General features: G+C 45.1%; 1 protein-coding gene across 5 annotated transcripts in view; it reads right to left on the bottom strand.

Moving 5' to 3' along the window:
• Positions 1-24,474, bottom strand: part of GDPD5 (glycerophosphodiester phosphodiesterase domain containing 5) — a 441,045-nt gene that overhangs the window by 65,793 nt on the left and 350,778 nt on the right. Inside the window, exon 1 of one of the 5 annotated variants that reach the window (XM_030200042.1) lies at positions 9,301-9,380. The exons of the other annotated variants lie outside the window; for them this stretch is intronic. The gene's annotated coding sequence lies outside the window, so the exon portion shown is untranslated. Of the gene's footprint in view, positions 1-9,300; positions 9,381-24,474 lie in introns of those variants that run through there. 5 annotated transcript variants of the gene reach the window in all.

Raw genomic sequence — 24,474 nt, 5'->3', positions numbered from 1 at the left:
GGAGCATTTTGGCTTCCTGTACCATGGGATGCTTTTCCAAGGGCTGCTGAGCAGATATGGTGTCATCTATCAAAGAAGGGAAGAAATGTCTTCAGCAGCAGACCGAAGCTCCTGGAGATGACTATGTGGCTGCACAGATGGTGTCGTCAGGAGCATTTTGGCATCCTGGACCATGGGATGCTTTTCTAAGGGCTGCTGAGCAGAGATGGTGTCATCTATCAAAGAAGGGAAGAAGTGTCTCCAGCAGCAGACTGGCTAACCCACTGAAGAGGGCTGTAGACTAGAATCGTTGGAGCAGGGTGATCAAAGCCCCCAGGTAAGTGAAGCATTAAATACCTCTACATAAATGGTGGAAAGGTGCAATGTCTGGAAAGCAGTATATACTAATGCCCAAAGTATGGGAAATAAGGTTTTAGATCTTGAGGCTGTGATGGAACAGACTGATTTGGATTTAGTGGCGCACAGAGACATGATTCACAGAGAACCATGACTGGGATATAGTTATACCAGGCTATAATCTATTCAGGAATGACAGGATAGGAAGAAAAGAAGGGGGAATGGCATTATATGTTAAAGATCATATTAAAAGCCACACAACTGCAGGGCCTACAGGATATGGAAGAGGCACTGTGGGTCAATCTGGAAAGAGGGAATGGCAAACACTGGTGTGCTATGCAGGCCTTCTTCAAACACAGAGATTTAACGGAAGACATTCAAAATATTGCTGTGAAAGGGGAAGTACTACTAATAGGTGATTTTAATATGCCAGATGTTGATTGGGGTATCCCTACTGTAGGGTCTTTTAGAAGCAGGGAGCTCCTGAATTCTCTACAGGGGGAACTATTTCAGCAGTTGGTAATGGAACCCACACGGGATGGGGTCATAATGGACTTGGTGCTTACTAATGGGGAAAGTGTTTCTGATGTGATAGCAGGTGATCACCTGGCATCCAGTGATCACCAGATGGTGTGGTTTAATATTTAGATAGGTGTGGAGAGGGTTCAATTCAAAAGTGAAGATTCTAGACTTTTAAAAAAAAAAACCAAAAAACTAACTTTATTCAGATGGGGGATTACCTCAAGGAATTACTGTCTGGATGGGAACATCTGGAAGAAGCTGGAAAGCAACGGGCAAAGCTGAAAGGAGTTATTGAAAGGGTAACAAACCTTGTTGTAAGGAAAGTAAGTAAGGTAAGGAAAAAGAGGTTAGCCTTCATTAACCACAAGAGATTGCAGAAAGGGGAAGACAAGCAACAGTATCTGGAAAAGCTAGTAAAGTAGTCAGGAAAGCAAAGATGTAAATAGAAGAAAAAAAACAGCCAATATGGCAAAATGGGCGGGGGGGGGGGGGGGGGGGGGGGGGGAGAACAAGACATTTTTTTTACATATGTTAGTGATAAGAAGAAGTGCAAAAGTGGCATTGTGAAGACTCAAAGGTCATATTCTCTGTTCATTATAGAAATTCCAGTATTGTCTAATGTAACACAACAGGCTGTTAGGCTGTGCTCGGGGCAAAACTTTTGGGAGGTGGCCCCAAAGCCCATCAGCAGAACATGCTGCCTTCAGTTCGGCGAAGTTTTGGGGCTCTCCATTACACGGGGCTCAGGGCAATTGACCTGGTTGCATCCCCTAATACTGGCCCCACTAACTCAACCAACCATCCATGGCTTTGCTAATGCTACTCTCTAGGTTGGTTTCAGTCATCAAGTGTAATACCTCAGGTTTGTCACATGAGGGCAGCAAGATAGCACGTATGTTTGGCCAATGGACACTAAGCTCAGGTGAGGTCTAATTCTGGTCAAGCTAACACAGATGTCATTGAGAACAAAACTAAACTACTTTTTTTTTTTCCTTTCACGCAGTCGATGAATACATGCTACTAATGCAACTAAAGGCCAGCAGTGGAAATAAATTCAGTTACTCAGAACAGAGAACAAATAATACTCAAGCCCATGTGAGTCTGTAGGCTTGCATTATTGACGAAACCTGCTCGATTACATACTAGCTATATTTTTCTTTCTCTTTCCTATCAAGTAGCCAACTGTCCTGCATTTGGAAACAATTTAACGGCAATTAAGGACTATAAAAGCCCATCTGGTCTATCCAACTCACTTGTAGCAATGCCAAAAATTCTGGTTTCTCACTCTAAACGCACATTCTTTATCTACACGTCTACTAGTGATTTGTCCTGAAGTACTGTAAGAGTCAATAACATCCGGATACATTACCACTAAGTAACATTTCAAGGCTGACCACACTGCATTCTGTCTCTCTTCCACTTCCCAACCACATCCTGGCTTTTTGCCGTCTCCCAAGGATATTTTTTGTTCTGCTGAGCAGACCAGCTCACAAAGGCCCAGGAGAGATTATTTCTTTTAGAAGGGATTATTATGATGTCTTCTTGAGATAGTCGGCGGATAAGGTAGAGAGACACATGCATCCTCCACAATTGTCAGTCTTGTATTTCATTGACGACTGCTTTTGACCAATTGATCTCCAGCTCTGTCTTGGCCTTCCTGGGCCTGCCATGCACTACCACCAACTGTTGAGTTTTTCTAATTGGAAGGTGTAGGGACACCTGACCCTCACTGAGCAGTCTTATTTTTTGGTGGCGAGTAAAGCCGTTCGATACTCATTTGAGTCTTACATTCCATGGGTGTTAATGGAAGGGCCAGAATAGCTGAACTGCACTACGTAAAAATGGCCTTTTAAAAACCAAATTGAGTATTCTGTTCTTGTTGGACCAATAAAGATATCATTTATCATTTATTCATTTTATATACCGTTTCTTATTGCTGGTGCAAAACAGAACGGTTTACATTTTTTAAAAAATACAACCCATACATACAAACAGATAAGAACTCCAATCATTGATAGAAAAGCACAGCAACCCAAAATGACAAAGAAGGACATACCTAGTAAAATCTACAAATTAAATACCGTTAAGCCTGAACTTCTACACCTTCTCTACTATCAAAAGTTCTGTTCAATACAGTTTGTGAAGAGAAAAGTTTTCAGAAGTTTTCGAACGTGAATGTAGGACTTCTCTAATCTAATCTCATTTGGAAGCCCATTCCAAAGAGAGGGAGACAGAAAGAAAAAAGCTGATCCCCGTGTAGAGATAGAGATCCAAGGCCTTGCCTCCCCCACCCCAGCCAAGAACAACAGAAATACAAGAACTGTGCAATAGATGACAGGTGTGAAAGAAAATATACATATTATCAATGACAGCACAGATCAATAAGTATGGCGAGAGGCAAAGGAAGAACACAACATGACCAAAGAGCATTTGAGTGGTCAAACAGATAAAGGGCAAAATAAAAAGTTACTGCATAAAAAGCAGATATGCTCGTAGGTGGCGCACATTGGCTGTTTTCCATTTGCTACAGGGTGTGGTCAACTTTTCTTCACCAGCTGGCAAACATCTCCTTAGCTTGGAGGTCCAGAAAAGATCAACTCGTTCTCTCCTGCTGGTGGCATTCCTCCAGGGCTGGTGCAAGGGCACTAGATTCCCTAGGTAAAATAGCCTTGCGTCTGGCCTCACCAACCACAAGAAATGCTTCAGGAAGTGCTGATCCCACAGCCACGAATTTTGCACTCGCTTGCGTGTAGGCCTTAAGAGAAGGAAAAGAATTATGGGGTTGTCACCAGTCTACTCAACTCTCTTTGGCTGGCAGAGCACAGGGATCCCCGCCAGACATACTGCTCTACCTGGCCAGCTCTATTGGCTGTTTGCCACCCCATAAATTCTGGCATACTATATATGACTAGTGCAGTGCTTCTCAGTCCTCTCCTGGGGGCATACCTAGCCAATCAGATTTTCAGGATTACCATAATGAGATACATGCAAATGTATCTCCTGCATATTCATTAAGGTATTCCTGAAATGCTGACTGGTTAAGTGTGCCCCCAGGAAAGGGCTGAGAAGCACTGCATTAGTCATACATAGTATGCCAGAATTTAGGGGGTGGCAAACAGGCGAGGGTTCATAAGCACTATGCAATCCTGAAAATCCGCCTGGCTAGATGTGTCTTCAAGAGAGGGTTGAGATTTACTGGCCTAGTGGTAGGGGCAACCCCCACCCTCTCCATTCCCAACTAGAAGTGCTTCTCACTGACTTGCCCCTGGTCTTGCATCCCCTCAGTACCTTTTCACCCCATGGCCCCTGCAGAACATACAGAGGATAAAGGTTCTGCACGGTCTCTGTGGCCATTCTCAGGCTAAAACCAGACAGTCTTTTACGTGATTCTACTGGATGGCTCTCTCTCATTTGTCCATATGCCGAGATGCTTAGCTGCACCTAATTAGACTTTCCATAAAGGAAATGATTAGGTTTGATTGTAGCTTTCCAAACAGTGCACAGAATGGAACTTAACAGTGGATTTAATTGCTAGCTAAAATGTTTGATAAATGATGAACTCTAAAAGCAAAATAAGAGACGTCAAAGAAGCATGAATCTATGTACGAGAATTCCCTGATATCAGCCACTTCTCCCTTGTTTTGGATTTTATTGATCATCTTTTGCTGTATAAGTGCCTTGCAAAAATCATTTTTCATATTCCACTGTCTAAAAATACAATTCAAAATGCGTCGAAGGGAACAGAAGCCATTCCTCCCCTTGCGCCCCACTCCCAGCTCTATGTCAAAAATGGCGCCAGTTGACCCAACCTTGCCATTTCCGATTTAATGTGTGTTAAACAAAAGCACATCCCTAGAGGCTGGAGGAGAGCGCTCAGCCTGGGGTGGGAGGTATTTCTCTCATATTTGCAGGGCAGCTCTTACAAACTCCCTCACACCAGGGGCGGGGAAACTTGGCTTGCTTGCTATTGATTTCACGGAACAGCTTGGCTTAACGAGTTAGCACCGGCAGAGATAGGAAATCATTAGAAAATAAGAACTATGGGCTTTAAAGGGATAATTATTCTTTCACATCTTTTTGTGTAAATAAGGGCTGTAATTAGCCTCAGGCAGTAGCAGGCTGCCATAACAATGCTTTGGAAGGTAAAGTGGGAGACAGACTGGAGGCATAGTCCATGAACCAAACAGGATGCAGGGCTATAACTGGATAGGAGGTACAAAAATAGAAATTAAAAAAAAAATTGTAACACAATGTGCTTTCAGGCCTTAATGATCCTTGGTATAATACTTTTGTCCATCTCCCATGCTTCCTTCTCTCTGCTGATTGTGCTTTGAGTGCAGTCAAGATATGGCTGAACGAAGCAAAACACACGAGGGACAAAGCTATAAGGGCACTAAAAGTTAGCATAGCACCTAGATTTGGGGTTGGAGGCGGGGATAGTGCTGGGCAGACTTATACGGTCTGTGCCAGAGCCGGTGGTTGAGAGGCAGGGCTGGTGGTGGGGAGGTGAGGATAGTGCTGGGCAGACTTATACGGTCTGTGCCTGTGCCAGAGCCGGTGGTTGGGAGGTGGGGCAGACTTATACGGTCTGTGCCCTGAAGAGCACAGGTACAAATCAAAGTAGGGTATACACAAAAAGCAGCAAATATGAGTTATCTTGTTGGGCAGACTGGATGGACCGTGCAGGTCTTTTTCTGCCATCATCTACTATGTTACTATGTTACTAATATTCTCTAACAGCAAATTTGGGTACCATCACTTACACTTGCTCTATGGCAGGTATAAAGGTACGCACCAAAATCTAGAAGCTAACAGTATTCAATATAGACCGGTGAGCCTCACGTCGGTGTTGGGAAAAAATGGTAGAGACTATTATTAAGAACAAAATTACAGAGCATATTCCAAAGCAGGGATTAATGAGACAAAGTCAACATGGATTTAGTGAAGGGAAATCTTGCCTCACCAATCTACTACATTTCTATGAAGAGGTGAACAAACATTTATTCATTTAGATCATTTATACCCTGCCTTTTGCCATGGAACGCAGCCCCAAAGCGGCTTACAATGAACCAAAGAAAAGAATTACAATGACAGTTAAAGGCAAAGGGAAGGGAGAATAGGAGCAAAATGAAGCAGATAAGCAGCAGGTAGGGAAAAGAACAGAAAGGAAAGGGAAACAGGTCAAAATCAGATCTTGACTCGCTGAATCACAGAAGATAACGATGAAGATATTCTCATCAGGGCCAGGGACCACACTCCAGGTTGTCCAGCAGGCAAAACGGGGGGAAGCAGGACAAGAACGTCTGAGAAGCTTGTCAGGAGGAAAGAGCACATCAGCTGTTAGACCGTTCCGTTGTAAAGGAGGCGTTACTGGACGAGGGCCATAATGAAGAGGGCTCAAACCAGTCCGGGAAGCAGAGGCGAGCAGAAGTCAGGCGGCCCCCGACAGCTGGGGCGTCAACAGTACCGGGCGTCCACAGGAGAAGATATGAGGAAGGTGCGGGGGACACTGTTTAGTTCCCTGGATGTTCACTTTATCCCCTGCTTCTGATCACTTCCTCGCATGTTGATAAAGGGGAGCCGGTTGATATTGTGTATCTGGATTTTTAGAAGACGTTTGACAAAGTACCGTATTTTTCGGACTATAAGACGCACTTTTTTCCCCCAAAATTTGGGAGGAAAATGGGGGGTGCGTCTTATAGTCCGAAGGTAGCGGTTTTTGACCTCCGTTTTGTACATACAGGATTCCGTGTTCCCTGGTGGTCTAGTGACGTCGGGGCAGGAAAGAGCCCCCTCTTTCCTACCCATCGCGCTGCTCTCCCTGCTTCTCAATGGTTTCCGGCGGTCTCGGCCATTTTGAATCTCGCCGAGACCGTCGGAAACCATTGAGAAGCAGGGAGAGCAGCGCGATGGGCAGGAAAGAGGGGGCTCTTTCCTGCCCCGACGTCACTAGACCACCAGGGAACACGGAATCCTGTAAGTACAAAACGGAGGTCAAAAATTCGGACAAGACGCACCGGAGCACCTAGGTTTTAGAGGAGGGAAAGAGGAAAATTTTTTTTTCCTCTTTCCCTCCTCTAAAACCTAGGTGCGTCTTATGGTCCGGTGCGTCTTATAGTCCGAAAAATACGGTACCTCATGAAAGACTCCAGAGGAAATTGGAGAGTCATGGGATAGGAGGTAGTGTTCTATTGTGGATTAAAAACTGGTTAAAAGATAGAAAACAGAGAGTAGGGTTAAATGGTCAATATTCTCAATGGAGAAGGGTAGTTAGTGGGGTTCCCCAGGGGTCTGTGCCAGGACCGATGCCTTTTAACATATTTATAAATGATCTAGAGTTGGGAGTAACTAGTGAGGTAATTAAATTTGCTGAGGACACAAAGTTATTCAAAGTTTTTAAATTGAAGAGGATTGTGAAAAATTACAAGAGGACCATACGAGGCTGGGAGACTGGGCATCCAAATAGCAGATGACGTTTAATGTGAGCATGTGCAAAGTGATGCTTGTGGGAAAGAGGAAACCGAGCTACAGGTACGTGATGCAAGGTTCCACATTAGGAGTCATCAACCAGGAAAGGTATCTAGGTGTCAACGCTGTCATTGATCCCACGACCTGATTGCCCAACGCAATGACTGCAGAAGATGAACAACTTTGTCCGTCACCGCCACACTGTCCATCACCTCCCCTGCTGCAAGTAGAATAAGTACTAGTAGTAGTAGTTTTCAGCGTACCTGTAAAAAAAAAAAAAATGCCTTTTCTAAATTTTTGCCGAAAATGGACGTGCGGCAAAATGAAAATTGCCGCGTGTCCATTTTGGGTCTGAGGCCTTACCGCCAGCCATTGACCTGGTGGTAAAGTCTCACGCGGTAATGGTCTACACGCGTAAAATGCCGATTACCGCCTGCGCGCCAGAAAATACAAATATTTTCCGGCGCACGTAGCGGACGCGTTCCAAAAAGTGAAATTACAGCAAGGGCCACACGGCAGCCGGGTGGTAGCCTCAAAATTGACGCGCGTTGGGCATGTGTAGGCGCCTACGTGGCTTAGTAAAAGGCAGGGGCGTAGCTACGTGGGGCCCCACAGATTACACCCTGGCCCCCTCTACATTTGACCCCCCTCGCCGCCACTGCCCCCCGCTGCATCAGGTACCTTGTTTGCTGGCGGGGGTCCCCAATCCCCGCCAGCCGAAGAGTCTTCAGCGCTGGTCGACTCTGGCGCCTTCGTTGTGGGATCATCTGTTTCTGACGCCTAACGTCCTGCACGGGGCTACATGCATGGTGCAGGACGTAAGGCGTCACAAACAGATGATCACACAACGAAGGAGCCGGAGTCAACCGACGCTGAAGAAGACTTCGGCTGGCAGGGATTGGGGACCCCCGCCAGCAAACAAGGTACCTGATGCGGCAGCAGCGGGGAGGGGGGGGGGGTTGCGGTTGCGGCGGTGGGGGGGTGTCCAAAGTGGCGGCGGGGGAGGCGGCTAAACAGTGCCCCCCCACCTCGGGCTCTAGCCCCTCCTCCCGCCGAGGTCTGGCTACGCCCATGGTAAAAGGGCCCCCTAAATTTAAGGCTCACTAATGAACTGAGTGCGCGTTAATCAATGTGCACCCTACCAATGGCCACACTGAGCCGAAACAATACAAGCAGCCTGGAAAAATATACCATGCGTTCCCATGTCACAAATTTCTCAAAATTGACTATTTGATGGGAAAGATGTCACCCTTTAAAAAAAAAGGGAACAAAAAAAAAAGATCCATCTGCTGGTAAAATGGCAGATGCAGATTTAACAAAACAGCTCATGGAATTTTTAAAAACTAGATGCTTATTATGTGAAAGAAAAGGATGCATAAGAGACCGTCGGACTGTACAGTCCAATCTCCAGGCTTTCCCCCTTTCTCTCTGAAGCACCTGCTTACAGGAAAACATCTTGGGGGGATAAGACGCTTTCAAAAAGGATGAGCACTTGAATATTCAAGGGAGACAAAAATAAGCCTTTCAGTGCATATTGAGTTATTTACGCTCCTTCACTCCCTCCCCCTGCTTTCTGTTTTCTTCATCCTAAAACACAGCTGAATCTGAAAATTTGTTACAAAAAGAACTGATGAGAGCAGCACGTGCTGTGAAAACAATTTGCACAAGAATGCTCACTAACTACTGCCTGCCACTTCAGGAAATCGTTTAGAAAATAATTAGTCTTCACCACGAACGCATCGCAGTATAACAAAGCACTCGCGGTGCCATCATTTTACAAGGCAGCGCAGAACACCCCAAGCTCTCAAATGTTATAGAAACCATGAAATTCAACCACGGTCCAGCTAAAATCAAAAGACAGACTGGTGGCAGCAGGAGTTTTAACACCTCCGGCCTCTACCTTTCCACGGATGTGTTTCTTAAAAGACCAGCACAGAGTGGAAAGGCCATGATGGCGTGAAGGCGAGCCTTTACCTGTGCGTATGGCTCTCAGTTATTTCCAGAATCCCTGCCTGTTCGTTTTCCTAACCAGCATTGTTGTTCGTCGCTTTCAGGTACTGCTAAGTGAAAGTGGAACGGGAAGATCTAGCTGTGTTTTCTTTCCGCATGATATCAGAGGGATGCAGATGTGAGCAGCAGAAGCAGGCACACAGCTGAGTACTCCATTTTCATCATTAGGAGCCAGAATCAGGAAATGGAGCACATATGACCTACCGTGTTTCCCCGAAAATAAGACACTGTCTTATATTAATTTTTGCCCCCCAAAATGCGCTTGGTCTTATTTTCAGGGGCTGTCTTATTTTTCGGGGCAGCATCGGGGTTGGCCTGCCCGCCCTCCGTCGCTCCCGGAACTAACCTTAAACGCCTCCTTTCACCTTCGCAGCAAGCAGCAGCAGAGCAGGCCACTCCTTTCTTCCGTGTCCCGCCCTTGCCTGATGTAACATCCGCGAGGGCGGGGCACGGAAGGAAGGCAAGGTCTGCCCTGCTGCTGCTTGCTGCGAAGGTGAAAGGAGGCGTTTAAGGTTAGTTCCGGGAGCGACGGAGGGGGGACCTGGCGACCTCGGGTGGGGGGGGCGGCCCGGGGGCGGCCTTGTCTGGCTCTCGGCGGCCCTGCTTTCAAACAAAAATTTGCTAGGTCTTACTTTCGGGGGAGGCCTTATATCTACCAATTCAGGAAAACCTCTACTAGGTCTTATTTTCGGGGGATGTCTTACTTTCGGGGAAACAGGGTACAAGTATGAGAGTAATGGCAAACAGATAGGAAAATGGTCCATTTAAGTCTGTCCAGCAAAATGTTTGCAGGGTAACTCCACTGAGCCTTTTTGAAAGCACAATAATCAATAACCTCAATTTCCTGCAGCAGATTTTTCAAGATTCTGTAGCAAGAACTGCAAATTCTGAGGCAATTATGTAGCATTTTTTCATAAATCTGTTCTTTTGGGGGGTTATTTTACTTCATGAAAAGGCACGTTTCCTGCGTATCTTCCCAATTATTTTATTTGGCCTTTAAGGGGTAAAAGGATCGTAGTGATTGGTGCTGGGAAGGGAGAAAGGAGAAGGGAAGAGGAAAATGGAGAAAAGGGATAGAAGGCAGAAAGGAAGATTTACTTTATTGGATTTATACCCCACACACGTCCGAGACAGGGATTCAGTTCTGTGGCGTAGTTACCATGGGGCCACGGGGGCCTGGGCCCCCGTAGATTTGGCCCTGGACCCCCTTGCCGACGACCCGCCTAACCCCCCCTCCCGCCACCAACCCGCCATCGCCTACCTTTGCTGGCGGGGGACCCCAACCCCCGCCAGCCGAAGTCTTCTTTCTTCGTTTTGTTTTGTTGTACATGCAGGACGTCAGACTCAGAAACAAAACGAAGGAAGAAGACTTCGGCTGGCGGGGGCTGGGGTCCCCCGCCAGCAAAGGTAGGCGACCGCAGGTGGGGGGGGGGGGGTCGAGAGGGTCGTTGGCGGGGGGGGGGGTGTCAAAGTTGTTGTTGGTGGTGCTGGCGGCCGGGGAGGGGGGGCTAAAATGTGCCCCCTCACCTCAGGCTCTGGACCCCCCTCCCGCCGAAGTCTAGCTACGCCCCTGATTCAGTTCTGTGTGGCTTACATTAAGTTCACTCAGTTATACAAGTAGAGATCAGATATAGTAATGACAGGTCAGGAGTGCATGAAGAGCAAGCATAGCATATTTTGGGAGGTAGTGCGGTATCAGGATTCGGGTATTTTTGTTGTGCTGTCTGTCGTTTGATGCTAGGTTGCATCAATCATCTAATCCCCTCGCTCCTCATTCACATTCTCCCCAAAGTATTCACTCTCTCCCTGAACTTCACCCCTCTGATCCTCTCTCGCAACAACGATCCCCTCATCCATACCCAGCCCTCTAATCCCTTCATCTGAACCCTGTAGCATCTTTGATTCTCTCACTTTTAAACCCCCCCCCCCCCCCCCCCCCCCCCCCCCAGTGGTGTGCTGGAGCAGGCTCTCACAGGCTCGCAAGAGCCGGTTGTTAAGTTTTTAAGAATTTTGGGAGCCGGTTGTTAAAGTAGGGCCCTCCATGGCTACTTTAACAACTGGCTCCCAAAATGTGGGCTTGGGCCCCCTGCTGAATTCTCTTTTACTTTGCTGGTGAATAGACTACTGCTGCTCCCCGCTCCTTATTTCCAGCTCTGGGCAGCAGGCTGGGACTTCTCGAGCATGTGAGAGAAGTTCCAGCATGCTGCTCAGAGCAAGACGTTGGGAGTGGTGGCAGTCCATTTATTAGCTGCCAGCAAAGGTATGCCAAGTGTTGCTCCCCGCCCCCCCCCCCCCGGGCCACCCCTGGCCCTTCCAACTGCAGAGCTGGCTATGTCCGAAGAAAGAGCCTGTTGTTAAAAATTTACCAGCACACCCCTGCCCCCCCCCCCCACACACACACAATCCACAGTCCCTCCAATCTCTTCAGTAACTCTTGGCCAGCCCCATATCCCCTCACCCTGTCCTTCCCCTCCCAATTTCACTATTTTGCCTACTCCACATCAGTTTGGTGCCTAACTGACAGTTTTCTAGAACCTTGTGCAAAAGTGCTAGACAGGGTTGGCAGATGGAAAATTTTTTTCCCACCCAAACGAGCCCAAATCCAGCTCAAAACCTGCCCAAACTCAAACCCCGCTCCTGACACCCCCACCCCCGCGTCATCACCCCCGCCCCCGCCGTCATCAACCCCGCCCCCGCCGTCATCGGCCCTGTTGGAATATATTGTATTTTACATGCATTGCCTGTCACCTATTATTTCTCTGTGATTACTCTGTGACCTCTGATGTGAATTACTTAGAGAGGTCACAGCTATGCAACTTCCTGTGGGGGTCATGCACAGCACATGGAGCTCATGTTCTCTCCTAACCTGAGAGAAAGTATGGTATGAGCATCCATTGCCATCTAAGCACATGGAAGGAGCTGATAATACATATGTATAGTATTATGTATATATAAGCCTGTCTGATTATAATCTAACTACAAACTGTGAGTAAACAGATGTTTTGTTACTTCAACTTTAAAGTGACTCAGCAGTGAATTATTCTGGGGTGTATGAGAGAGAGATGAAGAAAAGAAATTAACATTTCTAAAGCTGAAGCTGTGTGTACTAAAATCTGCTAATTATTTACTACAAATAATCCAACAAAAGGGTTATGGGCCCAGGGCTCAGGAATTGAAAAAGAAGAGAAATATTACCAGGCAGTAAAAAAAAAAGCCACATTTTTCTCTTAAGTTTTAAAAGAAAGATTCAGTCTGTCTCTCTCTCCCCCCACACACCAAACAGCAGGCAAGGCTAAGAAAATGGCTGAGGGAAGAAATTCACCATTTTTCTACTCTCTCAAGGTGCCTAAATTAACTGAATTTAATTATCAGCAGTGGGAACTAAGATTCATATGTCTCCTTCGAGCAAAAGGATTAATTATATGCTTAGACCAAGACAGAACAGCTGAAAATATGGCTGAATGGGACAATGCAAACTATTATGTGAAGTGCATGTTTTTAGAAGCTCTCTCAGAGAAACAAGCCATATTAGTGGAGGGAAAAGATACACCAAAGGACATTTTATATAAACTGAGAACTATGTATGCAACTACATATGCAAAGCAGCAACCAATTTGGTTAGCAGAGTTGAATGAAACCAAATTAAGGGATAAAAGTAAATGTAATGATCACATTATGCATCTTATGTCTTCATTTCAAAAGTTAGAACTTTCTGGAATTCCCATGTGTGATGCATTGAAAAGAGCATTTCTTTTTACCTCACTATCAAAGAAGTTTGATGTTTTTAGGTCTGTAAATGAAGCCATTGAAGGGCAATCTTTTGAACAGGCAACATCTAAACTAAGGCAGGAATGCATAATAAATGATTCTGAGGAGATGTGTTCTCAAAGCAAGTCAGAGAGAAATGAAACAAATTTCTTGGCAAAGAACAGAGGAAGGCGGAGCTATGGGAAAACTCCACCCAAGGGCAAGCTGATTTGCTACTCATGTGGAAAGGAGGGACATGTATCTAAATGGTGTAAGGAAACACAAAACACTCCCTCTAGCTCACCTAAGCCAATGGAACTAAAGAATTTTCAAACCAGGAAATGTATGAAGGACAATGATAAACAAAAGGGCTTTCTAATGGCAGAAAAATCTTTGACTATGGTAAATAATAATTCAAATGAAAGTACTTGGATTTTGGATTCGGGGAGCACATGCCATTTAACCAATTCTAAGGATTTCTTTCCGGAAATGTGTCCAGAAGAAGGTATTCTTAAAACTGCAAACGCAGGGACTGCTCAGATCCAAGCAAAAGGAACTGGATTCTTAAAATGCAAAGTGTCTAATGAAGTTAAAGAAATTCCTGTAAGTGATGTCTTGTATATTCCCCAAGCAGTTTGCAATATGCTTAGTGTATCTACATTAGATAAGAAGGGATTTGCGATTCATTTTGAAAACAGTAAGTGCACAATCTCTAAAAATGATGAAGTGTATGCTGAAGCTTTTATGCATAATGATGTTTATAAACTGAGCATTTCAGGTGAAGCCTCACATATGGCGCAAGTAAGGAAGAATGATGGTAAATGTAGTCTGGAAATCTGGCACCGCCGCCTGGGACATCGTGATTCTAAGGTGATCCAGGATCTTTACAGTAAGCAACTAGCCACTGGCATTCAGATAAGTGCAGATGCTGGTAAAATGGAGAAATGCATAGACTGTGTTACTCAAAAAGGTGTGAGACCCTCATTTCCTGCATACACAGGAAATAGGAGTAATAAAGTACTGGACTTAATACACAGTGACTTATGTGGACCGTTTAATATCCCATCATTGGGAAATAACAGATTTGTGCTAATATTCTTGGATGATTTCTCTAGATATTGTGTGGCCTATTTGCTGAAAGAAAAAAGTCAAGTCACAGACATGCTGAAGAAATACGTAGCCATGGTGAGCAATAAATTTGAAAGAAAACCAAAGGTTCTTCAGACCGACAATGGTGGTGAGTTCACTTCACAAAGCATGCGCACATTTCTAGAACAAGAAGGCATTCAGCATATCACAACAGTAGCTTATACACCAGAGCAAAATTCTGTTGCAGAGAGAAAATTTAGGTCACTTGTGGAAATGACCAGATGTATGCTGTCAGATAGCAATCTCCCTAAAAGACTATGGGGGGAAGCCATTCTCACAGCAGTGTACCTACAAAACAGAATGCCAACTAAAGGCGCTGAGCGCACACCACATGAGACATGGCATGGTAGGAAGCCAAACCTGTCACACATAAGAACATTTGGAAGTACAGCATATGCTCATGTACCAAAGCAAAGAAGGCATAAGCTGGATTCCACAACAGAAAGGGGCATTTTAGTTGGCTATGCTCCAGGACACAAAGGATATAGAATTTTGAATCTGAAAACTGGCATTGTTGGCATAAGACATGTTACATATTTTGATGAAAACAAAAGGGTTGATAAAGGCTGGATTATCCCAGATGAGCCTTATCATCCAGAATATGAAACTAGAACCATAATAGACATGCCAGTGCATATAAATGCCATACCAAGGCAGATGTCTGAAAGCAACTCATCTGTATCTAACGAGGAACAGGCAGAGGAAGCAGACACAGAAAGGATCATCGCAGGAGACAGTACAGTTGGAGAAGGGGAATCAATTGGAGAAGGACTCTCAGATTTAGAGGATGCGGAAAGGTCAGACCAACCTGTTGTCAGACGCTCATCCAGGGAAAACAAAGGTGTTCCACCCCCAAGACTGTCTTACCTAATAAAGTCAGCAGAAGCCCTTAACATGGGATGAGATTGAGAAAATGCCAGCAGAAGAAGCTGCTGAATGGCGTAAAGCTGCACAAGAAGAAATTGATGCATTGGATAAAAATAATACTTGGATTCTTACAAAATTACCTCCTGGCAAGAAAGCTATAGGATGCAAATGGGTATTCAAGTTAAAAAGGAATGCACAAGGAAAAGTGGAAAGATATAAAGCAAGATTAGTGGCAAAGGGATATCTTCAAAAATATGGAGAAGATTTTGATGAAGTGTTTGCACCTGTAGTGAAACACACGACAATAAGAACACTTCTGAGCATTGCAGTCTCAAAAGGCATGCAAGTCAACCACATTGATGTGAAAACAGCATTTCTTCATGGAGATATAACTGAAGACTTGTACATGGAACAACCAACAGGTTTCATAAATACAAAACAAAGACAGCTAGTGTGTAAATTAAACAAAGGTCTTTATGGATTAAAGCAAAGTGCAAAATGTTGGAATGACAAATTGCATGAAATATTGACAAATTTAGGATTTAAGCAAGGTGAAGCAGATAAATGTTTGTACACTAGGTGCAGAAATGGACAATATGCCTACATTTTAGCTTTTGTTGATGATCTGCTCATTGCAAGCAAAAGTGAGCAAGAGTACAAGGACATTGTAAAATATTTAAACCTCAATGTTGAGATAAAAGAACTTGGTAATGTGTCATACTATCTTGGTATAGAAATTGAGAAACAAAATGATGGTTCTTATCTTCTAAGCCAGAAGCAGAAAATAAATGAGCTTATTGAAAGTTTAGGTATGCAAGATGCCCAAGTTGTAAGCACTCCCATGATCACTGATTTTATGAAGGATGAAACAGTAAGAGAACCTTTACCAGATAACATCCAATATAGATCAGCCATAGGTAAGCTTTTATATCTAACTACCACATACAGGGCTGATATAGCAAATGCAGTAGGAATTTTGAGCAGAAGGGTCAGCTCACCTACCAAATCAGATTGGACTGCAGTTAAAAGGATGGTAAGGTATTTAAAGGGTACCATTGATTGTAAATTAAAGATTTCAGCCAATAGTAATCCAAAACTAATATGTTACTGTGATTCAGATTGGGCAGGGGATCATTCTGATTATAAATCCACAAGTGGATATGTGTTTATGTATGGAAATGTACAAATTTCATGGGCCAGTCATAAACAAAGTATTGTGAGTCTGTCTTCTACAGAAGCTGAATATGTGGCCGTATCGGAAGCGTGCAGAGAACTGATGTGGATTGAAAAACTTTTGCTGGATTTTGGAATAGCTGAACAGAGACCAATCCAGATAATGGAAGATAATCAGAGCTGCATCCGACTGTCACAGAATGACAAGGTTCAGTCACGCACCAAGCACATCGCAACGAAATACCACAATGTTCGAGAGCTGGCGAAAGAAGGGGTCATCAGTCTACAATATTGTCACACCAGTGAGATGACAGCTGACATCATGACCAAACCATTACCCAGAGAACATTTTGAGAATCTGCGTATAAAGCTTGGACTTTGTATGAATAAATAATTGCATGACAGTTATGCATGAGAAGGGGTTTGTTGGAATATATTGTATTTTACATGCATTGCCTGTCACCTATTATTTCTCTGTGATTACTCTGTGACCTCTGATGTGAATTACTTAGAGAGGTCACAGCTATGCAACTTCCTGTGGGGGTCATGCACAGCACATGGAGCTCATGTTCTCTCCTAACCTGAGAGAAAGTATGGTGTGAGCATCCATTGCCATCTAAGCACATGGAAGGAGCTGATAATACATATGTATAGTATTATGTATATATAAGCCTGTCTGATTATAATCTAACTACAAACTGTGAGTAAACAGATGTTTTGTTACTTCAACTTTAAAGTGACTCAGCAGTGAATTATTCTGGGGTGTATGAGAGAGAGATGAAGAAAAGAAATTAACATTTCTAAAGCTGAAGCTGTGTGTACTAAAATCTGCTAATTATTTACTACAAATAATCCAACAGGCCCCTCCTCCCCTGTCATCGGTCCCGCCCAGAATGTCACTAACCCCGCCCAAAACGTCACTAACCCCGCCCCCACGGCCGAAAAAAACGCTTAAAAAACCGCTCAAAAGGCACAAAACAAGCCCAAAAAACCGCAACCCGCCGCGGGCAAAAATTTCCCGCAGCGGGTCGCGGAAAACCACCCAATTGGGCGGTAAAACCGCCCACCTGGCAACACTGCTGCTAGACACGCCCCTGACCTGCCCATACCTCTCCCAGGTCTCAGTCTCCAAGGACCCGCCCATACCTCTCCCAGGTCCCGGCTTAGCTGATTGGTCTTCTGCTCCTGTGTGCCACAATGCTGAGTTATCATGTTAACTGTGCTTTGCTGACCACAGGTCCTCCTTCCTGCCTTGTCCCGCCTCCTGTATGAAATACTTCCTGTTTCCCCAAACACAGGAGGGGACCTGGCAGAGCAGAGTTAATGCAGTCCAGCACAAAGGAGCAGGAGACAAGTATTAAGCAAGTAAGGCCTGGTGAGGGGGGGGGGGGGGACGACACACGGAGTGGGGAGCCACGGAGGTGCCTGCCCTGGGCCTGCCTTTGTCTCACGGCGGCCCTGCATATAACTGGCACTAATCTATAACTAATTTGAAAGAAACACGAGCTTGGAGAGATAGTCTTTCGTGCAAGGCCGCAGCTTGAAGTCTCTGCAGTCATTTCAAAGTGGCGGCAGCGAGCAGGTCAGCAGAAGCGGGGTAGGAAAGAGTGGGGTTCTTTCCTGCCCTGAAAAGGCCACCGCCAAACCACCAGGGCATGTTGACATACGTTTTGGGGAGGGCACCCTGAGGTCCACCCACTCAGCAACCCAAACGGGCAGGCTGGAAACAACCACCTAGACCCCCCGACAGTCCTCTGAAAAGGAGGACGTGTCCGGGGATATCCAGACTTACGGACAGGAACCCTTAGCTCAGGTGACCTGGCACCAGATTTCTGGTTTCCTCGATTCATGAATGTTTCCAAACGAAAATAGAAGGGACAGTAAAGGGGTGTGTGAACATCCCAGTACTTTGACAGGCGAACTGCTAAAAATGTGCGTTAGTATTTAAATACGCTTAACTTTCAAAGGTGATTAAACCTTGCCCAGCTCCTTTTGTTTGAAGGTAACTAAACTAGCATCTTCCCCCCCCCCTCCCAAACTACCCCCAGCTTCCATCCTCTTGCCAGTGACATCTGAAGTGATTTTTAGAAACACAAAGAGATGAGGTGTGATGGGAGGGGGCGGCCACCAGGAAGCCCATCTGTTTTACCTACTGGAGGCCTAATTTAACGGCAGACACTGCTGGCAGCCCAGCTCCGGATCCCAGTTGGTGTTTAGAAGCTGTCAGCAAAAGAAATCGTATAATAAATTATCAACCACCCACTTGGCAAACCTCAAATACTTCCCCCGTGTGCTACAGCTGCTGCTTTTCCCATTCACAGTGGTGCAGCTTCAGGCCGAAATATCAGCACCAAAGCATTAATGAATGCATAATCCAATCATTTAAAAGATTAACCTCTACCTTGTGTGTGTGTGTGTGTGGGGGGGGGGGGGGGGGGGGGGGAGAGGCAGTTTATTTAGTTGCTCAGATAGCATTAGCGTGCAAAGGTTTTCAAACTCCTCGGTTGGTCGTGGCCATTCCAGACGCTTGGCATCCAAGTAAATCGATATTTTCTTGTTCTGGATCTAATTATCATACCAGTGCGTATGAAGATGGCACAAACGTACAGGTTGCTAACTCCGGGAAGGACATTTTTAAAAGCCAGGGGAACTTAATGTGGAAAACTATATCCGAGGGCATAAAAAGAAAGGACACTCATGAGCAAAAGTGTGAGAGAGAAGTTAAGGTTGCACAATCTTGGTTGGTACTGTTGCGGTGAAACACCACTGTCTTGCCTGTTTACTGGTGCATATGAGAATATATATTTATGTAAATATATTTATGTCTTCAAAAAATGTTAGCACACTATCCAGCTTATAATTGAAAAAGAAAAACGCCTATATTGCGACCCAAATCGGGAGATAGACGTTTATCTCACAAAAACGAATAAAGCGGTATAATCGAAAGCCGAATTTGGACGTTTTCAACTGCACTCCGTCGCGGATGCGGACAAAGTTGATGGGGGCGTGTCGAAGGCGTGGTGAAGGCGGAACTGGGGCGTGGTTATCGGGCGATCAGAGATGGGCGCCTTTTGCCGATAATGGAAGAAAAATATGCGTTTTTAGCGAGAATTTAGGGCACTTTTCCTGGACCCTGTTTTTCCACGAATAAAGCCCCAAAAAGTGCCCTAAATGACCAGATGACCACTGGAGGGAATCGGGGATGACCTCCCCTTGACTCCCCCAGTGGTCACTAACCCCCTCCCACCACAAAATATGCCGTTTCACAACTTTTTATTTTCACCCTCAAATGTCATACCCACCTCCCTGGCAGCAGTATGCAGGTCACTGGAGCAGTTATTAGGGGGTGCAGTGGACTTCAGGCAGGTGGACCCAGGCCCATCCCCCCCCCACGTTACACTTGTGCTGGTAAATGGGAGCCTCCAAACTGCCCCCCAAACCCACTGAACCCACATGTAGGTGCCCCCTTCACCCCTTAGGGCTATAGTAATGGTGTAGACTTGTGGGCAGTGGGTTTTGAGGGGGATTTGGGGGGCTCAACACACAAGGGAAGGGTGCTATGCACCTGGGAGCTCTTTTACTTTTTTTCTGTTTTTGTAAAAGTGCCCCCTAGGTGCCCGGTTGGTGTCCTGGCATGTGAGGGGGACCAGTGCACTACGAATCCTGGCCCCTCCCACGAACAAATACCTTGGATTTATTCGTTTTTGAGCTGGGCGCTTTCATTTTCCATTATCACTGAAAAACAAAAACGCCCAGCTCACAAATTGTCGAATAAAACATGGACGTCTATTTTTTTCGAAAATACGGTTCGGTCCGCCCCTTCACGCACCCGTACTCGGAGATAAACGCCCATGGAGATAGACGTTTTTGTTCAATTATGCCCCTCCATATATATATTATAGGATATCCTCTTAATACACAATTTTATTCACATGTCCTGTATGCCTAGTCCCTTTTTCATTTATTCATATGTTTATATAGATTTTACTGTACAGATGTTTTAAGCAACATTAGCATTCCATGGGAATATTGTACATGCGAATATGTAATTATGAAAAAATTCTCAGTTTTCATTATAAGCTTACCGCCCGTAACTATACACATCATAGCATATCCTTCCAATATAATATTTCATTCATATGCTTTGTACGTCTAGTCCCTATTCTATTCATTATTTATATGTATTTTATTGCACGCATTGTTCTTGCAATATTTAGCACTTTATGAGAACATTGTATATGCGAACACATTTTTTGATGTTTAGCAAATGATGTTATTCCCATATTTTATCTTTTGTTTTTTTATCATATGTTATTGTTTTACTGTGGTTTTTTATCATATATGTTTTATGTTTTTTTACTTAATTTTTCTTTATTTGCATATGTATGTTTTTATAGACTCCTGATGCAGACCTGACGGCCGAAACTCAACAGTTGTGTCGAGTCTTTTCATCAACAAACAAGCTTTTTAAGATTCTTGTCTCCAGGATTTGAATTTCCGTGGTCAAACATCCCACTCTCTTCCAGCCTTCCTTCACACTTGCATCATACCCCAAGCAGAGGGGAAAGCAGGTTTCAGGAACAGGGGCTGGTGCAAGGACAGTTGGAACAAGGATCGTCTTATTTTTAACATTTCCACCTGTAAAAAGATTACGCCTTAAATCTGTTCATGATAATTCGTCCCACTGTTACTCTGTAAAGTGTTAGAATGCTTTGCCGCCAATTGATTGAACTTTAATTTTTGTTTTTTCAGAATACCTTAAAATTCACTGAATTCCTTTTAAATAGATAAGTACAGTTTGTAATTCCTGATGCTGTAGTCAGTTTCTTGGCACTGTTACCTGCTTTGAACTTATTCATAGAGATTAAGCGGGTTACCAGTATAATAATAGATACTCTAGGTTATTAGTCGGGTATAGAGTAAATATAGAGTGGATGAGTGGCCTAGTGGTTAGGGTGGTGGACTTTGGTCCTGGGGAACTGAGGAACTGAGTTGGATTCCCACTTCAGGCACAGGCAGCTCCTTGTGACTCTGGGCAAGTCACTTAACCCTCCATTGCCCCATGTAAGCCGCATTGAGCCTGCCATGAGTGGGAAAGCTCGGGGTACAAATGTAACAAAAATAAATAAAAATAAAATAACGGGTCACCTGCAGGCTTATTTTCGAAAGAGAAGGGCGCCCATCTTCAGACACAAATTGGTAGATGGGCGTCCTTCTCTCAGGGTCGCCCAAATCGGCATAATCGAAAGCCGATTTTGGGCGCACTCAACTGCTTTTGGTCGTGGGGATGACCAAAGTTCACAGGGGCATGTCGGCAACGTAGCAAAGGCGGGACTTGGGCGTGCTTAACACATGGGCGTCCTCGGCTGAAAATGGAAAAAAGAAGGGCGTCCCTGACAAGCACTTGGGCGACTTTACTTGGTCCATTTTTTCTTACGACAAAGCCTCAAAAAGGTGCCCGAACTGACCAGATGACCACCGGAGGGAATCGGGGATGACCTCCCCTTACTCCCCCAGTGGTCACCAACCCCCTCCCACCCTAAAAAAAAAAATTAAACACATTTTTTTTGCCAGCCTCAAATGTCATACCCAGCTCCATGACAGCAGTATTCAGGTCCAGTTTTAGTGGGTGCAGTGCACTTCAGGAAGGCGGACCCAGGCCCATCCCCCCTACCTGTTACACTTGTGGTGGTAAATGTGAGCCCTCCAAAACCCACCAGAAACCCACTGTACCCACATCTAGGTGCCCCCCTTCACCCCTAAGGGCTATGGTAGTGGTGTACAGTTGTGGGTAGTGGGTTTTGGATTTTTTTTTTTTGGGGGGGGGGGCTCAGCACACAAGGTAAGTGAGTTATGTACCTGGGTGCAATTTGTGAAGTCCACTGCAGTGCCCCCTGGGGTGCCCGGTGGGTGTCCTGGCATGTCAGGGGGACCAGTGCACTACGAATTCTGGCTCCTCCGACGACCAAAGGGCTTGCATTTGGTCGTTTCTGAGATGGGCGTACTTGGTTTCCATTATCGCCGAAAATCAAAAATGACCAAGTCTAGGGACGACCATCTCTAAGGACGACCTAAATGTTACGATTTGGGCGTCCCCGACCGTATTATTGAAACGAAAGATGGACGTCCATCTTGTTTTGATAATAGGGGCTCTCTCGCCCCTCCACTGGGACGTTTTGCGAGGACGTCCTCAGCAAAACTTGAGCATCCTTTTCGATTATACCCCTCTTTGTATACCAAGAAAGCTGTTTATAGGTAATCCGAGATGATACAGGCAGTCAATGTTCTGTCAAGCAGGGACTGTCTCTTCATGTTCAAGTGTACAGCGCTGTGTATGTCTAGTAGCGCTACAGAAATGATAAGTAGTAGTAGAAGTTGTAAGAGAGGACTAAGATGGTTGAATTTCCAGGGTTTATATAGAATCTTGATAGCAATAGACTGTACAAGTTGTAATCGTTTTAAAGAAGATAAAGGCTGACCCAGGAAAAGAGAATTACAGTAATCTAAATGAGTAATAACAAGGGCAAGACGGAGAATGTGAATACTGGAAGTGGGGAGGTAAGGTAAACTGATCAAATCTTTTGCAAGGCAAAGAAGGTTGACTAAATAATTTTGTTGATGTGATGTTTAAAGGAAAGTTTGGAGTCAAAGATGACCTCGAAAATCCATACTTTATCAATATAGGGCAATATGTGACCCTGAAGTATAGGGGGTGACAGAACAGTACAGTAGGGATTGGGGAAATGGATTGGCTTTATCGCTGTTATTTGTAACCCATTTTTGGTGCCCTTTCGCTCAGAGGGTCACATATATGTGTATTTGTGGGAAAAGAGTTTTCCAGTCAGACACTCAAGGGTCTGAAGGCAAAAAATAACTGGCTTCCAAAACAAAGGAAGCACCAGAATTAGGGCTCACAATACGAAATGCCAAGGAGGTAGACGAGGAACATCGGCAAGAAATATTTTTCACAGAAAGGGGGTGGATAGGTGGAATGGACTCCTGAGGAAGGTGGCAGAAACAAAAACCGTAACAGAGTTCAGAATGGCACGGGATCAACAGAAAAGACCCTTTAATGGCAAGAGAACAGAAACAAATCACTATTTTTTCTTACATTTGTACCCCGTGCTTTCCCACTCATTGCAGGTTCAATGCGGCTTACATATTATATATAGGTACTTATTTGTACCTGGGGCAATGGAGGGTTAAGTGACTTGCCCAGAGTCACAAGAAGCTGCCTGTGCCTGAAGTGGGAATCGAACCCAGTTCCCCAGGACCAAAGTCCACCACTCTAATCACTAGACCACTCCTCCACAGGAAAGCAGTTCATCTGAAAACAGCAGATGTTTGGGGGGGGGGGGGGGGGGACCTCCAGTCATCTACTATTTCACAGCCTCAAAAAGGGTGTCAAAATCTACCCCCCCCCCCTCCTCTCCGGAATGACTGTGAGAGAACAGATAACCGGGTCACGGCAGCTGGTGGTATATTCTGATTACCTATAGCAGTCAATATTGATTAGTGGAGGAGGAAAGACTTCAGTAAACTAGTGCTACCATTTTGATAAGTAGCAGCTACATATCGTAATGGTAGCGCTATTCTACTGAAGTCTTTCCTCCGCCACTAATCAATATTGACTGCTGAAAGCAACAAACTGGTTGTTTTTTTTGATATTTTTTACATAGAGTCTGTTAGCCAATTTTGAGTTTATTGACGGTGTTATGATTACCTCCCACACTGATCTGGTTGCAGCAGGAAAAGGAGAGTGGACCTAGGTAAGCCACATTCTCCCATTCTGCTGCCTTGGCCGTTGTTCAGCCATGCGATTCACAGCAGTCAGACCCAGGGATGCGGCTGATGCAGGGCCATTTTCCTTCTACTGCCTAATCAGCGTCGGAGGGGGAAAGGAGATGAACATTGCACTAAAGAGAGGGGGCTTTTTGCTGCTGGGCTCAGCTGACTTGGAGAAGGTGGTATGGGGGGGGGGGGAGCAAGGTAAGATAGCATTGAGTGCTAAAGTTAGGTGCACAACTGAGCTAATTCGGTCATCTCCCCTTACGCTCCTACTCGTAACCTCCGCTCACAGGACAAATCCCTCCTCTCAGCACCCTTCTCCTCCACTGCCAACTCCAGGCTCCGCCCTTTCTGCCTCACCTCACCCTATGCTTGGAATAAACTCCCTGAGCCCATACGCCAAGCCCCCTCCCT

The sequence above is a fragment of the Microcaecilia unicolor genome, chromosome 4 (assembly GCF_901765095.1).
Source record: "Microcaecilia unicolor chromosome 4, aMicUni1.1, whole genome shotgun sequence".
Lineage (NCBI taxonomy): Eukaryota > Metazoa > Chordata > Amphibia > Gymnophiona > Siphonopidae > Microcaecilia > Microcaecilia unicolor.
This window is presented reverse-complemented; position numbering and strand designations above follow the sequence as displayed.